This window comes from Mesoplodon mirus (assembly GCF_964341445.2).
Source record: "Mesoplodon mirus genome assembly, chromosome: 15".
Classification (NCBI taxonomy): Eukaryota; Metazoa; Chordata; class Mammalia; order Artiodactyla; family Ziphiidae; genus Mesoplodon; species Mesoplodon mirus.
The window spans coordinates 45,280,922-45,298,974 of NC_138991.1; the positions used below are offsets into that span (position 1 = coordinate 45,280,922).

The 18,053-nt window shown below is 48.4% G+C and overlaps 1 long non-coding RNA gene across 1 annotated transcript in view; it reads left to right on the forward strand.

Moving 5' to 3' along the window:
* The first annotated feature begins 7,839 nt into the window (after window positions 1–7,839).
* LOC309791613 overlaps window positions 7,840–18,053 on the forward strand; it is a 111,348-nt gene continuing 101,134 nt past the window's right edge. The window contains exon 1 of the long non-coding RNA XR_014291531.1: window positions 7,840–7,918. This is a non-coding gene — a long non-coding RNA (uncharacterized lncRNA). The remainder of the gene's footprint in view (window positions 7,919–18,053) is intronic.

Below are 18,053 nucleotides of genomic sequence, written 5' to 3' on the forward strand. Positions count from 1 at the left end.
CTGGTGGTAACAGCCTGGATTTTTAAAGTCCCAGGGTTCAATTTTGGCTTTATCACTGCTTATTTCATCCCTGTGGTTCTCTTTTATCTCATCACTACAAAGGGAGGGAATCCCAGGATCCGGGATTGAGGGGAGGATTAGGTGAAAGAATGCACCCAAGGAATTTAGCACAGCCCCGAAGTCCAGCACACCATGAGGCCCCAATCAATGGAAGCTGAGTTATCGCAAGAAGGGACTCTTAAAAATAGATACTATGTGCAGGCCAGGGTTGATAGCCATGTGAGGGGGCAGCTCCAAGGCAGAGTGGTTAAGACTCTGGGCCTGGGTTCAAATCCCAGTTCCACCACATACTAGCTGGGGTGAGCAAATTTCCTGGTTGCTTTGTGCCTCAGTTTCCTCATCTGTAAGATGGGATAACAATAGTGCCTACCTGAGTTGTTTTTGCAATTCAGTGAGTTAACTATAGAGAGAGCTCAGAACAGTGCCTTGCATGCACTAAGTAAGGGCCATTGGTGTTATTAAGTTTCTCCCTCTAGCCCTTACATCGGTACTTTATCTGACTTTCTTTGGCATGGATACTTTTTTAATATTATAGGACCGATATTTAGCCATGTCTTACCTCCCCTCTGTGATGGGGGTTGGGGTGATGGGATCTTCAAAGTCGTTGTGACAGATGATAGTCCTCCAGAGATGTGCACATCCTAACCGTGGGAACCGTGAATATGTGACCTTACGTGGCAGAAGGGACTTTGTGGGTGAGATTAAGTGAAGGATTTTGAGACAGGAGATTATCCTGGATTATCTGGGTGGGCCCGATGTAATCACAAGGGTCCTTATAAGAGGGAGACAGGAAAGAAGGAGTCAGAAAAGGTGATGTGGTGACAAAAGCAGAGGATTGAGAGAGACTTGAAGCTGTTAGGCCGCTGTCCTTGAAGATGAAGGAAGAGGCCACGAGCCAAGGAAAGCAGGCAGCCTGTAGAAGCTGAAAAAGGCAGAGAAACAGATTTTTCTCCTAGAACCTCCTGTGGAAACACAGGCACCATCACTGGAGGACTTCTGACCTCCAGAACTAGAAAATAACAAAATTGTGTTGCTTCAAGCCATTAAGTTTGTGGTAATCGTTACAGCCGGGATAAGATGTGAATATAGTTGTGTAGCAAGAAGGGCGATGTACATCCCCTAATCCCTGCAGTGTCAGTGTGATGAAGTTTTGGGGAACCAAGTGGGCCTGAGTCCCTCCCCCGATTCGCTGTGTGAATTGGATGAATTACGAGGCTTCTCTGAGCTTACTTTTCTCATCTGTACAAGGGAAATCGTAATAGTTATGGGACGAAAACCCAAGATGCTGAAGGTGCAGACTTCTCAAGCGGGGTCTGGCACACAGTAGGTGTTCAGGGGAGAGATGCTCCCTCACCCGCCCCATTCTTTGGCAGCGTAAATGGAGCTTGTGCCTTCCCTCTGCTCTTTGGTGAACTCCAAGAGCGAGCCTGTGGGCAGAAGTTTAGCCTGGGCAGCTGGAGGAGGAAGTGTGTGTGTGGAAGACCAGGACCCCAGGACCTAGACTATTATTTGGCGGAAGTGAGCAAACAAATTTTTTTTCTATTTGACTACTTTCTCCTGGTCTGATTATTTACAGTTCACTCTTGTGTTAAACAGACCCACTCTAGCCTTCATACTGATCCTTCAAGGTCTTTTCACCACGGTCTTAATAGTTCTGTCAACATGGTAACTTAAAACTTGTTGGGTAGGTGGCTTGTTTTGGAGAACGTGAATTTATAGAATAACCGACCTCAGAAATTTCTCCCAGAAATGTCGCTGAAATGCTGGCCCCTCAGCACTCATTCATTCGTTCAACAAAAATTTATTGAGTACCTACCATGTGCCAGCCACTAGGTGCTAGGGATGTAGGATTTTTTTAGGAGCTTAAATTCTGATGGACCGAGACACACAAGAAATAGGCAGAGGTAATTCAACAGATTGGAAAATTTTAGATTTCAGTAAGTGTTATGAAGAAAATAAAACAGGGTGACGTGATAAGCATGCTGCGGGAGAAAGAGCTCTCTGGGGAGGATTTTTGAGCAGGTACCTGCAGGAAGCTGTCCCGAGTTGGGGGCTGTCACAGGCCTAATTAATTCCTGTTGGTGCTGTTGTCAAAGGGCCCCTCAAGGGCTTCCCTGGTGGCGCGGTGGTTCAGAGTCCGCCTGGCGATGCAGGGGACATGGGTTCGTGCCCCGGTCCAGGAAGATCCCACATGCCGCGGAGCGGCTGGGCCTGTGAGCCATGGCCGCTGAGCCTGCGCATCCGGAGCCTGTGCTCCGCAACGGGAGAGGCCACAACAGTGAGAGGCCTGCGTACCGCAAAAAAAAAAAAAAAAAAAAAAAAAAGGATAAAAGGTGACAATGTGTATACAAAGCACTCAGCTCCAGGTAAACGCTCTAGAAATGGTAACTGTTTCCACTGTTGAAAACAATGGTAATCACAGTCCTGATGATGATGATGCTAAATGGCCCTTCAAGTCCCCCTGGGGAAAATCAACTAAGCTCTTTGTCCATATTTGCCCCCTCTCTTCTCGCTGCTGATGGCCCCTCCCCATGGACACAGGGATGGACACAGGGCGAGGACAGGACATCCTGACTCTTCCTTCTGCTTCATCCTCAGAGGCATCATCACACCAGGCTGGGCGCGGCTCCCAGAAACCTCCTGCAGCTGGGGGACAGCAGGGCAAAGAGGCAGCCAGGCCGAGACGTCTTGGCGGTGGCGACTGCAACATTCTGTGAGGAGCAGAGCCCAGGCTGTTCCCCCTCAAGACAGCCCAGAGGCTTTGCTGGCGGTCCGGTGGTTAAGACTCCACGCTTCCAAGGCAGGGGGCGCGGGTTCAACCCCTGGTCGGGGAACTAAGATCCCACATGCCCCGTGGTGCAGCGCCCCCCCAAAAGAAGACAGCCCAGAATCTCCAGCTTCTTCCCCACCCCACCCCACCCCTGTTTTCAGTCTGCACTGAAATTGCTAGAGGAAGACAGAGCAGCAAATCCCAGGCCTCTTCAGGTTATCGGATGGGATAACTGGGGTACTGGAGACGTAAAAAGCCGGGGGCTGGGCCTGGAGGCAGCAAGACCTGGTTCGGGCAGGTACTGACTACAGAGCCGAATGCAAAGATGGCCAGAAAGGGCCACCACCCCACCGTGTCCCTGGCCCCCTGCCACACGCTCACCCAAGCCGCGCATCGTGAGTTCTTGCTAGGAGGCTCCCATTCGCGAAAGCCCTTTGCCAGTTTTCCCATATTCTGCCAACCCCTAATGTTCGTACTCTTTTCTTACCCCTCTTTATCTATTCTAAGATGCATATTCTTTTTCATATTTAACGTCTGAAGTCAGGATGCCTCTTGCAGACTATGTCATCATGTAATCGCTGTAGAGCAGGTGGCGGTTGTGATCAAGATGTTATTGCCTATACATGTGCAAACTGGGCGGCTATTCCTGATGAAATGAATGCCACAGTGACACTTCAACGTTCCCGGGCGTGGGAGAAAATGCCTCCCCAGGCAGCCCTTGTATCACCCGTGGGAGCGCCCATACTTTGGGATCTTTGCTCTAAATCACCCCTATGGTCTCTCCTGCCCTGCCCCCCGCAGACAGGCTGTTTTCTCTTCCTGGAACACCCCCCCACCCCTGCATGGAAGGTATCTGAGTTACTACCCTTCCCTTTATTTAATCCTGAGCTACTCTAAAGCTCATACATGTAATAACCATTATATCTGCTTGCAGATTCGATGGGGTGGGAAATGGCATGGCAGAGGCAGCTTGTCTCTGCTCCATCACATCCAGGATTCAGCTGGGAGGACTTGTATGGTTGGGGGTGGAATCTTCTGAAGGCTCATTCACTCAAGTGCCTGGTACCTGGGCTTCAGGGGGGTCAGACCTCTTATATGGGGGCTCCAGGCTCCTGAGAGTTCCAGGGAACAAAGCAGAAGCTGCATTATTTTCTAAACCCAGCCCCAGAAGTCCCACAGCGTCACTCCTGCCATATTCCATCTGTCAAAGTAGTCACAAGCCTGACAGAAACAAGGAACAGGAAATGGGGCCTCAACCAGCAGGCAAGTGGGAAGTTGGAACGTATGGATTCTGGAACAAACAAGAGAATAGGGGGTATAGTTTGAGATGTACAGCTGTCTTATTAATACTCACCACCACTTTGGGATGTAGGTTCTCTTACCCATTTCCTGGAGGAGAACACTAGGGCTCAGAGAGGCAATACGTGGACCAGTCTGTCTGACTTGACGTCAGAGACTTTTTGCCTCCATCCCAGTGGAGTCCACTCAACAAAACACCATGTTTTTTCTTGCCCAGACTTTTAAGATCATCTTAGATTCACTAACTGAGGCAGTGAAGAGAACATACCAAAGTGGAAGGAAGGCACAGAATAGGTAATTGACCAGCCCTAGGTCACTCAACCAATCAGTGGAAGAGCCAGTATGTGGGCGGTTTTCACATCATCTTTAAACAATTGGAGTAAATTAAACATCTCTTCCCTTGCCAAGCTAAATGTTTTCCAGTTTGGAGTTTTGTTTGTATGTGTGTATTTTAAATAAATGTGATAATTAAGCCGCAAACGTTCCCAGCACACTTGGATATATTAAAGTTACAGGCTGCTGATCAAATGGAGAAAAATCACAAACACGGACATAAATGACTGCTTTTGTTTGTTCAGTGCCTCTTGCAGCACTCAGATGGGTCTATAAGCTCGATGGCAGGGAGTGAGGGGAGGTGGGGTGGATTGGCAAGGAGACTACAGGAAGTGAAACCCCATGGTGAAAGATTGTCGTTCTTCTCTTTTCTAAAAACATTTCATCTGTGCCTGTATTTCTTCTCAACCAGCCAGTTTTGAAAACACAAACGAGCTGGCAAAAGGGCTGTTTCTCTCTGCCTGGCTGGCAGCACTTCACACTCAATGTCAAAGGCCAGAACCCCTTTCCTGATTGTGGAAGAGAATCAGAGTGTCCTTCTAGAATCAGGGGGTCCTGGTTTCGAATCTCCTTTGGTCCTTGCAGTGGGGCCTGTCTGGGCTCTTAGAGGCCAAGTGCCCCCCCCCCCCCCCGCCACTGTAGTCTCTGCCCATTCACTGTCAGATAAAAAAACAAAATCAGACTTAGTAAGGGGAGACTTTGATTTGAAAGGATGATTGCAAAGGGGGAAAGGGGCTATTGTAACAGAGACAGTGCTGTGACCATAGTTCTGCAAGCATCTCAAGGATTAGGCAAAAGAATTTTCCTTTTATAAGAGGAGAAAAAGAGGCAAGAAGGAACTGGGAGGTTGGATGAAAGGGAGGCATGATGGGACAGGAGGTCAGGGAGGGTTTTATCCTGAGGCTGGTCTATTCTCAGGAGGGGCTGTCTGCAGGCTCAGGCTGAGAGTGGGCCAAAGTTCAGGGGCCTGGAGGAAGGAGAGAATTTAACCAAAGTTTAGTCAACAAGTGTCAACAGGGAATTCGCTGGTGGTCCAGTGGTTAGGACTCCATGATTTCGCTGCTGAGGGTGCGGGTTCAATCCCTGGTCGGGGCACTAAGATCCTGTAAGCCAAAAATAAAAATGTCAACCGACAAAAAATGCACAACCTAAACACTGAGAGTTATGTTTTATTTGGGGACATTACTGAGGACTCTAGCCCAGCATATAGACTCTCAGATAGGAATTGTTCCAAAGAAGTAAGGGAGTAGCCTAGACATATAGGAGTTTTGGCAAACAAACAAAACCTATGTAGTCAAACAGCAGAAGATTACTGCTAATCACAAATATCAGACATCTCAAGTTAATGATTTTACTGCTTTCCATGTTTGGGAAGATGCAAGAGTCTGGGCTCATTAAAATGATTCCTTTGATATGCATCTTAACTATCAAGGGCCAGTATCCTGTTTTTCTCCATCCTGAATTCTCCTCAGGGTGCACCGGTAGGGGTGGCTACAGTAGTTAATGGCTTGATGGCAGGCAACACTTTTTTTATCCACACAGGAATTTTGCTCAGAATGATTGGTGGAGACAAGCAGTTCAGCTAGTTACTTATGAGGCAAAGAACAGGGATTTGGAGGGTCTGTGGCTGGCCCTGTCATAGGTAAACTAAGTGGGCATCCATGAGTCCCCCTAAGTCACAGGAATGGTGGATCATTGCAGCAAGTACCTTTCCAGAACAAAAAAGGGTAAGGGGTCTTCCTTTAACCGTCACTGTTTCCCAGAAGCACAGGGCTCAGGTAAAATTCAACACTGTCATCACCCAACTGGGGATGATAATTATGATAGTACTATCTACAATTTTCATATTTTACAAGTACCTTGGAAGTGCTTGGTGCATAGTGAATGCTCAATAAATATTTGTGAATCTCACCCGTGAGATCTGTGAGGGCTGGGTAAGTTGATTCAGTGTGTTTTCTTTGGTGCCAGCACAGTACCCAGGATCCACTAATCAGCTGAATTGGCCTTGAGCAAGCTTCAGTCTCCCTGACAGTACAGTTACTCTTTTTTTTTTTTTTGGCTACACCACACAGCTTGCAGGATCTTAGTTCCCCAACCAGGGATTGAACCTGGACCCTCAGCAGTAAAAGCACAGAGTCCTAACCCCTGGACCATCAGGGAATTCCCCCAGTTTCCTTGACTGTAAATAAGACATGATAATCTCCACATCACAGGCTAGTGAAGAGAATTACATAATTTGGAGGAGTCTAGGGGGCCCAGACAATGCCTGACACATCTCTGGTAACCAGTGGCAAAGACTCTCTCCTCAACTTAACTCTGCTCAGACTCTTCTGAGAACTCTTTGTAACTACACCTTGCCCTTGGGCTCTGTCTTTGATCTGCTTTGTCTAGTTTTAGCAAGAATTCTGCTGTGTCAGTTTAGCAAAAAATCCCCTACCTTTCATATCTGATCAAAATCCTTATCCTCCACCCTTGATATCTTATCACCCTGGCCTGCCATCAGCAAAAAACCTGGGATCTTGATTTAGCCAGAATTCCCCTTACCCATTATGTTTCCTCTTAATAAGCTTCCATCCACTGACCCAGACCCTGCTCCTTGGTTATCAATCTCTGCTTGTCCTTGCTGTATTCAGAGCTTGTGCTCCATCTCTCCCCCCTATCACAACACTTCCGCCCCTCCCATCGCAGCAGTCCCAGTGAATAAAGTCTGCCTTACCATCTTTAACAAATGTCACAGATAAATTTTTCTTTAACACCAGTAAATAAATTCCCTTCCTATTTCCACTTGGATTCCAACCGCAGTATGAGCAGAACTTTCTATCGCCTCTGTTCAATGCTTCAAAGGGCCTAGTCCTTGGAGACCATGGGGAGCGTGCTCAAAACCAAAACCCCCAGTGACGCCCACACCACTCAGCATCAAGCTAGCAGTGGGAGAAGTAAGGACTCTGACCCCTCGCCTGCCACACCGCACTGAAACCCTGAGTCCTCCTCACTCCCACAGGCCGTGGATGCAGCACTTGGGGGTGAACTTCGAAAAGTCAGGATATGCGACTTTCCGAAAGTACGAGTATTTGACCACTTTATCTCACTGAGCCTCGATTTCCCGCTCTGTAAAACAGAGAGAATAATCCTAGTTGTACGATTAGATAAAACGGTAGATGTGACGCTGCCTTGTACACAAAGTTATCGTTACAGAGGCAATCGCAGGTGTTACCTACTTGGAAGGAGAAACCGAGGCAAAAGCCCAAGCCTAGGCTGTAGCTCCACCCTCCGGCTTTTAAACGGGGCGGGGCGGGGCCACGGCATCGATCACTCGGCGCTCCTCTAGGCACGCCTTGGTGATCGATACTCCTCGGGCAAGCCTCTGACTACTCGGAGAGACAGCCAGAGTGTTCGTCCAGAAGGAAAAGTCGTCGCCGGCCTCCAACGACTCGACACTGTCCAAACTCGAGACTGGTGAGTTCGAGCAACTCGAGAGGGCGGGCAGCTCTGGCTCCCTAGAAGCGGGGAGGCCGGGCTGAGAGGGGAGGACTGCGCAGGCGTAGCGTGAAGGGGCGAAGCAGGAAAGGACGGTCTCGCGCGTGCGCTTTGGAAAGCCCAGGGCGGCCCTTCAAAGCAGCGAAACTGAGCCGGGTGTTGGGGGTGGAGTGGGGGCGGGCAAGAACCGGGGGTAGTGCATGCGCTTTGAGAACGCAGTTTAGCCGTTCAACTCCAGCGCCTCCAGGGGTAGGAGGAAGGCCCTGCGCGTGCGTGGTGCGCTTCTTACGCCAGTCATTTCTTTTTGCGCGTGCGTGAGGCCAGGTTGTCGTGTCCCTTCGCTGTTCTTGGTGTCGCGTTGTTGCGACTCTAATGCCCTTGCGAGGCTTCCGATTTCCGCCGTGTTTGTAGCGGCAGGTGGTTGTCGGCTGACCCTCCCGAGCCAGTCGCCGTTTGTCGGTCTGGAGCTAGGCCGACTGGGCACGCTTAAACCATTGGGCCCCGAATGTGGACCAAGGGAAATGAAGCCCCGGGGGAGGCGCCGGGGAGGGAAAAGGTGTGAGACCTCGGGGTGGAGGGTTGGTGGGTTACGTAGGTCCCCTGGGGGACCCGGTGGGCCCTGTGCATGGGGCCGCCTGGAGGAGGGGGGCTGTCTAACTCGATAGGGGTTAATTCTGAGCAAAGATGGGTCACCGTGCTCAACAAGTTTGGAGTAAATCCAGGGGCAGGAGGTGGGCAGGTGTTGGGGCCACACCGACGGCCCAAGCCCGATCCTGTCTGCTCGTTACAAGACTGGGCAGCCTGGTCCCAGAAAGCCAGATTGAGGCCGATGTATTCTGGGAGGCGCTTTAGAGTTTTAAAGATGAGTTAAGAGAATTGTGGGATGACTGCGGTGGCTTCCTAGAAGGCTTGATTTTATAAATGTCAGGAACCCACTTGGGCTGTTAACTAACAGCCAACCAAAGGCCAGCTTAGTGCTTCCCTGGTGGCGCAGTGGTTGAGAGTCCGCCTGCCGATGCAGGGGACACGAGTTCGTGCCCCGGTCCGGGAAGATTCCACATGCCGCGGAGCGGCTGGGCCCGTGAGCCATGGCCGCTGAGCCTGCGCGTCCGGAGCCTGTGCTCCGCAACGGGAGAGGCCACAACAGTGAGAGGCCCGCGTACCGCAAAAAAAAAAAAAAAAAGGCTCCTCCAGTGGGTGAATGGGAATTTGCACTCTTGCCTCAGCATGCTGGGTCCAATCAGGCGGAACAGGCAGGAGCTATTAGGAGGTTGGGGCAGCCTGAAAATTGCCTCTCCTGGGAGCATCTTGGGGCCTGCCCCTGCAGGGTTAGGAGTGGACCTGGGAGGCCAGGCGGTTTTTCAGGGTCTGCTGCTCATGTAGATGCCAAAATGATGCCACCATTCTTTGAGGGAATATTCTTGACCCACAGGGCCTATGTCTTTCTGGAGGAGCAGGACGATTAGGAGGTCCAGGTGACCCAGACCTCATATTCCCAAAAGATTTAACGATCCACCCATCCTGGGGGTTAGAAACACACGCAATATAGCCAGATGCCCTGAGCTCAAATCCCAGCTCTGCCATTCAGTGGCTGTGTGACCTTGGGTGAGTCATTCAGCCCTTTTCTGCCTCGGTTTTCTCATCTGGAAAATGGGGGTATTGACAGTACCTAAGATTGTTATGAAATTTAAATACATTACTACTTACAAAGCTCTGTCGTGAGCTCTTCCTGACACATAATAAATGCTGGTGTGTAGACACGCAGTTGTGTACACACACACGTATTTTTTAAAAAATATAAATTATAGTTGATTTACAAAGTTGTGTTAATTTCTGTACAGCAAAGTGATTTAGTTATATGTATATATACATTCTGTTTTCATATTCTTTTCTATTATGGTTTATCATAGGATATTGAATATAGTTCGCTGTGCTATACAGGAGGACCTTGTGTATCCATTCTATATAGAATAGCTGACATCTACTAACCCCAGCATCTCACTCTATTTCTCCCCCAAGCCCCTCCCCCTTGGCAATCAGAAGTCTGCTCTCCATATCCCTGCATCTGTTTTCGTTTCATAGATAGTTTTATTTGCACACACATGTATTTTTGTTAGAGAAATATAATTTAAATTTCTGACATCACGTCCAAAGAAGACTTATATACCATTACATTCAGAGATCGACCAACAGGTTTGAAAAAAGTCATTTATTCTCCAACTTTAAATTTATGTCCCATACCTGGACCTCACTGCCCATAGGGAACATGGAATTGATAATACTCCCATAATTACCTTATGAAAAGTATAATTATATTGCTTTGCCTTTTTTTTTCCCCTGAGGGTGTTAAAATGTTAGTATGTTCACTGGAGATGTGCCGTGACTCTTGTGAGATTTTTGGGGGCATCCTTGTACTTTTTTAATATGTCAAGAGCCTCAAAGAATGGCAGGGGCCCCTCCCAGCTTGAGGAGGTGGCCGGGAGCTGGAGAGAAGGAGGAGGGGCAGCGGCTGATGAGCCCATCCCAGCTCCAGCGCGTGGGCGCGACTTCTCTTATTACTCCCACGGGGTGGGTGGGGGGGAAGCAATCACTGCAGAACACAGCCGTTCCCTCCGCTGTGCTTTTCAATCTTCAATAATTTCCACACTTTGTCATGCCACCTGCAGCCCCGTTAGTCATGTCACCTGCAGCCCCGTTAGTCATGTCGCAGCCTGAAACGCTGTGTGGCAGAAGCAATTACTGCCAACGTTGTCACACTGTCATAGTGTTTGTTACCCCACCTGTAGCCAGGGCCCACACCAAACACGTGGCCACCTGCTGTTTCTCACCTGCCCCCCTCCCCTTGCTCCCTCCCACTTGGTCTCAGGCGCTTGGAGAAGTGGGACCCAGCCTCCAGGTGCCAGGACGGACGCTGAGGGCAACAGCCCACCTTGCCTGGCTCTGCCTAGCTGCCTGCCTGCTGCCCGCACCCTGAACCAGACTAGCCCAGCCTTGGGGAGATTTGGGGATTTTATGGGCCAGCTTGAGTTTGGGAGTCAGAGAGTCTTGGGTTCCCATCTTGGCTCCTCCACTCAGCCTTGAACAAGTTACTCTTTATCCCGTGTCCTCAATTTTCCGTGTCTGTAAATTGGGCTTTGATTTAGAGTGCTTTGGCAAGAATGGGCTGAGATGTGGTTGAGTTCTGTGTGAATGCAGAATTGTTACACAGCCCCTGGCCCTTAGCAGGCGTTCCTGCAAATTATCATCATGGGGTGGAGGGGGTGCTGGCACAGATGTGTAGCCCCAGTTTTGAATCTCTAGGGGCTGAGGAACTCTGGCTGCCTTCCCCCAAACATCGCTGTGTTTGCATTCTCTTCGTCTGGGTCCCCATCCTTGGACACGGTCTTAGTTTTTCTGGCAGTGTTCGCAATTCTGGTGTGACCTCAGCCTCCCAAATCTAGCTCTGTGACTCTGGGCTGGTCCCCATCTGGTCATTAGGCTCCCCCTGGGAGCCTCACTGCAGGCTGAGGTCCCTTTGTGGGGCACTGAGTGGGGTCCAGGCACACGGTGGGGCTGGTCCACTAATCCAAGGGACCCCTCCCTTACCCCGGCTCCTCCTGGGGACAGCAAGTGCGAACATTGCCACCACAGCAGCCAGGAGGCATGGGTTGGTTGTCCCTCTGTAACCATTCCCTGGTCACCATGACTGTAACCAGCCATCACAACATTAATTGTCTTGGTTATATTCTGAGGTACCGGGGGATGGGGCTTCAGTATATGAATTTGGGGGTGGGGGACATAACTCAGCCCGTAACAAGGGTCCATCCTGGGTCATCTCCCCCGACTCCCCTGCAACCCTGGTCCTCGGCTGGTCTTGCAAATGCTATTTAAAGCAGCTGCAGTGAAATCCACAGGTGGAAGAATGCTGGACACACCAGTTAAATCCCCCAAAAGAGAGGTCTTTAAGGCTTTCCCAGTACCTTCCTGGCATGACCTAAGAGGCTGCTCACGTGAGCACAGCGGTGGGCGCTTGGATGCACAGCTCACCTCTCTCTTCTGCGTGTGTTATGGTCGTGGGAGAACGCTGTGGCTGGAAGGACCTGAGATCTAGTTTAGCACAGGGCTGCTGCTTCGCATGATTCCTGGGGATGTCATACCAAGGGGTCTGGAAGCTTATGGAATGCCAGCCTTTTATTTATTAAGGTTTTACAGAGAGTTGCAAAGATGATCCAGAGAGTTCCTTAGTACCCTTCATGTAGCTTCTTCTAATGTTAGTATCTTTCCTAACCATGGTGCATTTATCAAAACTAAGGAATTAACATGGGTATAAACCATCAACTAAACTGCAGACTTTATTTACGTTTCACCGGTTTCCCCACTAATTTTTTTTTTTTTTTCTGTTCCAGGATCTAATCCAGAATCCTACTTGGCATTTATTCTTTCACTTGCTAGATTTCAAAACCGAAGTGTGGAGGGGAAGGGCTTAAGTGCCTATGCAAAGGTGAATCTAGAACCCTGTCTCTCTTTCTCCCAGGACTGCACGTTAGAATACCCTGGGGGCTTTTGCAATGCCATGTTCCTCCACCGAAGCCACTCCATCGTTGGGAGGCCACTGGCCACCTGGCTGATGGCCACTGTGTGACTCGTGCACAAATGCAATGATGGGTTCTACCTCCGTGGGGGGCAGGGACCATTCAGGCCGGCTTCGGTTTTCTCGTTTCTGGAACGGGGATGATGATAACTACCTCTGCCATTTACCTCCCTTCACTGCTCTGTGCCTCGGTTTCCTCTGAGATTAAATGGGGGGAAATTCACATTGACTTCCAAAAATGGTTGGAGGGTTTGATGAGTTGTATATGCAAATCAGCCAACATGAAACAATGCTTACTAAGCAATTCTCACGTGCACACTGGAACACCTCGGGGACTTCTTAAACTCTGATGCTTGTATCCCACTTCCGGAGATTCTGATTTTATTGGTCGGGGCTGCAGCCTGGATTTAGGGATTTAAAAAGCCCCCTGGGTGATTCTAATGTGAAACCAGGGTTGAGAATCACTGGTTGAAGTATTTCCTCCCAATCCCACCTTCCAAGCTTCAGTGAAGAAGCAAGAATCAGGATTACAATGATCTGGTAGGAGCAGGGGGTTGGGTGAGGGATAAAAGCCTATCTTTTCTACAGATAACACCAACAAGAGCAATGCTAATGTCTAGCCTCTGTTAGAGCTTACAGGCACAGTGCTAAGTGTTTTCTGTGCATTTTTCTCAAAAGGACCCTACGACCCAGGTCCTATTATCACTGCCATTACACCGATGAGGAAAATGAGGCTCAGAGAGTTTGAGTTACTTGTCTAAGGTGGCACAGCTACTTATTGTCAGAGCTGGGCTGTCACTCAGGTTGTTTTGATGGTGGAGCCTGTGTTCTTAACCACAGTGCTGTCTTACTCAGATCAGTGAGGTGGCCTCAGGATGAAAACCTATGGCTCAGTGGCTTTAAGTATGACAAATACTAACCGGTATCATTCATTATCCTCCTACCATGTGCCAGGGCTGCCTTCTTCCTCCCAACAGCCTTGAGAAATAGGTACCATTTTCTCCGATCTCCCAGGTGAGAAACAGGTCCCCCAGGAGATGAAATCGTTCACCTAAGGCTGAACTGGGAGTTGAACTCTTGGCTGCCTGACTCCCGGACCCTGAGGGGACGCTGTCTGCAGGGGAGGGAAGCACAAGAACCCACAGCAAGAAGCAGCAAGAGGGTCTCCCCAATTTCTTCCGTGTGAAGAAAGTGATTATCAAATTGGTTTCACTTTTAAATACCCTGTTGAACAATACCTGTTTATCTTAATTGTTCTACAGCTCAGGAGGCATTGCTGGGGAAGCTGAAGAAATACAGCATCTGTTGTTGGCTTCCTGGTGGGAACCTGCTGAGCTCATCAGCGTGGGGTCAGTGGGGGTCTCATCCTTGATGTTCTCCTTTCTGCTCCTCGTCAAAGTGTCTCTGCGACAGGAGAATGGACTGTCCGGGTCAGCCATCAAATTCCTTGTCACTCTCAGCTGATGCTTTTAACTCTCCCCAGCCTCTGACCTCCGCCCATTTCCAAGCTGAACCAGTATCACTGGGGCAGGGGAGAGAAAAGGGAAAACAACAATGATGGCAGAGGCAGACAGCTGACCACCAAAGAATTGTGTTCCTCTCCCCCCAGGGTGTAGAATTGTTGCTGAAAAGAGGCTGCCCATCTGAGGGCTCAACTTCCCAGCCTCCTGTGCATCTAAGGGGGACCATGTGACTAGTCCTGGCCAATGGGATGTGAGCAGAAGTGATGCATGTCACTTCTGGATCAATGTGGGTGCCTTCTCTACTCTTTCTCCATCATCCATAGTGTGGAGAAGATTCTAAAGGAGGGCAGACCCCCTCTCTTTGCAGCCTGGGTCCCAGCATGACCATGTGGAAGCCTGACTGACCAGGAGTATCACACTGGATGGTCCATGAGGGAGATAGAAAGGTTTCTTGTGCTAGGTCACTGAGATTTTGGGGGTATATCTATTGTAGCAGCTAGCTTTACCTTGACCAACCCATGTGTTCCCTCTGACTAGAACTCTTCTTTGTCTTTCCCCAGCCGACTCCAAATCATCCTGCAGCTCTTACCCAGCAGTCACTCTCCTCCAGGAAGTCTTTTCTGATTCCCCAGAGTTGCCCTCCTCTGGTTCTTTGGTTACTCATCAGTCTCCCTTATTGACAAGGGACTGTCTGAGGTCCACGTCCGTGTTTTTTTGTTCACAGTTCTATCCCAGCAGCCAGTACGGTGCCAGGTACATTGCATGGCTTGGTAATATTTGTGGGAAGCATGTCTTATTACAAGTTTGCTCATCCTGCCTCTTGTGCAGAGGATTCACAGGTGATAAAGGTACAGTGTTATTCAGAGTTCTGGCAGGAAATACAAGGCACACTGCAGAAGACAGTTGAGGGCAGTTTATTGAAGGGGCTATGTAGAGGCCTGGGCAAGGATAAGGGCAACCTGCAAGAGCTGGTAGTGTTCTCTGGGACTAGCCACAGTGGGGAGCCATAACTACCCCTAGACCTGAAAGGTTTACCAGAACCCAGAGGGAGCTGTAGGCAAGGGAGAGGCTCACTCACTGGGGCCAGTGGCTTTAATTAGAAGAAGTGAAGAATAAATACTCTGCCCTCTGATGGCCTCTGAGCACCTCCTATCAGCCAAACCCAGTCTAAACTAGGGAGCGAGGGAGTTAATTGATGCACACCATAGAAGTTAGGCTTCTGGCAAACTATAATTCAAAAAGATATATGCATCCCTATGTTCATAGCAGCATTATTCACAATAGCCAAGACATGGAAACAACCTAAATGTCCATTGACAGATGAATGGATAAAGAAGATGTACATATATACAACAGAATACTACTCAGCCATAAAAAGAATGACATAATGCCATTTGCAGCAACATGGAGGCAACTAGAGATTATCATACTAAGTGCATCAAGTAAGACAGAGAAAGACAAATACCATATGATATCACTTATATGTGGAATCTAAAATATGGCACAAATGAACCTATCTACAAAACAGAAGCAGACTCACAGACATAGAGAACAGACTCGTGGTTGCCAAGGGTGGGGGGAAAGAGAGGGAGGGATGGACTGGGGGTTTGGGGTTAGTAGATGCAAACTATTACATTTAGAATGGATAAATAGCAAGATCCTACTGTATAGCATGGGGAACTATATTCAATATCCTGGGATAAACCGTAATGGAAAAGAATATAAAAGAGAATACGTATATGTGTGTAACTGAGTCACTTCTGTACAGCAGAAATTAACACAACATTGTAAATCAACTATACATCAATAAAAAAATGTCTGGGACTATATCTCAGAAATCTTTAGAACTACAATGGAATGCTGATTCTACAACAGAAAGAAAAAGTAGTTAGGCTCCTGGGACACAGAAGATAGAAATGGGTGGGGTGAATTTTGAAGGACAAACAGAACATTGGGCACAAGCCCTGTGACAGTGACCTGCTCCCCCGACACGAGCTTGTGTTCCAGGTGCTGACATGAGCACAGCCCTCGAAGGTGTCATTCTAGGGAGGTACAGACTGGAAGGGCAGCCTGAATCTCAGAGATGCCAGACACAAGAGAAGCACCCCCATTAGTAATACAGGCAGACATCACCCACCCCTACTCACACGCCTGGGTCCCAGTGACCTGCCCCCAGCTGGCACCCCCTCCCAGGGTGAGAGCAATGATCAGACATGCTTTATCACTTGTCACTAGTCTAACCTCCTCGCCACCAACTTTCCAGGGACAAGAGAGTGGCATTTATAACACAGTGGATAATTATTCTTCAAATGAATCAAGCTATCAGGGAGCACCCTGGCTGAATAAATCAAAGCAGAATGAGGGCAGATTTCATAGAACTGAGTGGCTACAGCTGCCCTTTGTGATCGATTCGTGCAAGAGGTCTCTTTTGTCACCACCCAACATTTATAAGTGATGCCTCCCCTCCATGGCTTTCAGCAATTTCCCATGCCAAATGAAGATAAATGTCAGATGAGCAAACAGCCTTCAAATTGCTATTGAAAATATTTTGAAAAAGCCATGAAATGCCAGGCTTTTCTCCCTTCCATAGAGATTCTATTTATCTCCTGAGAAATAACCCCTCCACCCTGAAGAAACTAACTACTATTCAGTGAGGTGGGGAGGTAGCACCCAATTGCTATTTCTAAGGAGTTGGCAATGCCTAAGTGATAAGCCCTCTAGCCAGGTGAATTTCCATCCAACTAATGTCAGCTGACCAGGCTCCCAAAAGGATGACATCATTCACTGTTTATTGAGCACCTACAAGGTGCCAGCCATTGTGTTCAGCAGTGGACCAAATGGGCAATATTCTTACTCTCCTACAGCTTAATTTTTTTTAAAATTATTTTTTATTGAAGTACAGTTGATTTACAATGTTGTGTTAATTTCTGCTGTACAGAAAAGTGACTCAGTTATACACATATACACATTCTTTTTTATGTTCTTTTCCGTTATGGTTTATCCCAGGATATTGAACATAGATCCCTGTGCCATACAGTAAGACCTTATTGCTTATCTATTCCATATGTAATAGTTTGCAGCTACCAACCCCAAACTCCTAGCCCATCCCTCTCCTTCCCCTACCTCCTTCCCCCTTGGCAACCACAAGTCTGTTCTCTATGTCTGTGAATCTGCTTCTGTTTTGTAGATAGGTTCATCTGTGCTCTATTTTAGATTCCACATGTAAGTGATATCTTATGGTATTTGTCTTTCTCTGTCTGACTTACTTCACTTAGTATGATAATCTCTATTTGCATCCATGTATCTGCAAATGGCATTATTTCCTTTTTAATGGCTGAGTAGTATTCCATTGTATACATGTAACACATCTTCTTTACCCATTCATCTGTTGATGGACATTTAGGCTGTTTCCATGTCTTGGCTATTGTGAGTTGTTTCATACAGCTTACTTTTTAGTATGGGGTATGTGGGGAGGCAGATAATAAAGAATAGATGTTCTGTCAGAGGGTGATAAGTGCTGTGATAAAAAGTACAGCAGAGCAAGAGGGATGGTGAGGGATAGGGGTTGGAGGGCTACATTAGATGTTACAGGGAAGGCCTCCTTATAACATTTGGGCAAAGACAAGAAGGGAATGAGGGAACGGACCAAGAAGGTATTTGAGGAAGAGAGTTACAGGCAGAGGGATTGGCACGTACAGAGGCCCTGAGCACGGGTGGACCTGGTGTGTTTGAGTGGCAGCAAGAAAGCCAGCATGGCCATAGCAGAGTGAGCGAATGAGAGAGTGGCAGGAGAAAAGGTCGGAGAGGGATCTGGGGCTTATCAGGCAGGAAATGCTAGGCTGTGCTAGGACTTTGGATTTTAATTTGAGTGAGGTTGGGAGATATTGGAGAGTTTTGAGCAGAGGAGTTTCAGGTCTTATTCATGTTATATAATATGATTTCTCTGGCTGCTGTGCTGTCATGGACTGTTGGGGCTCAAGAACGGAGACAGGAATGTGGTCCTCTTTTGAGTGAGATGACAGTGACTTGGGCCACAGTGTGGTGATGGTGGAGGAGGTCCTGGCTGGATCCTGGCTCACAA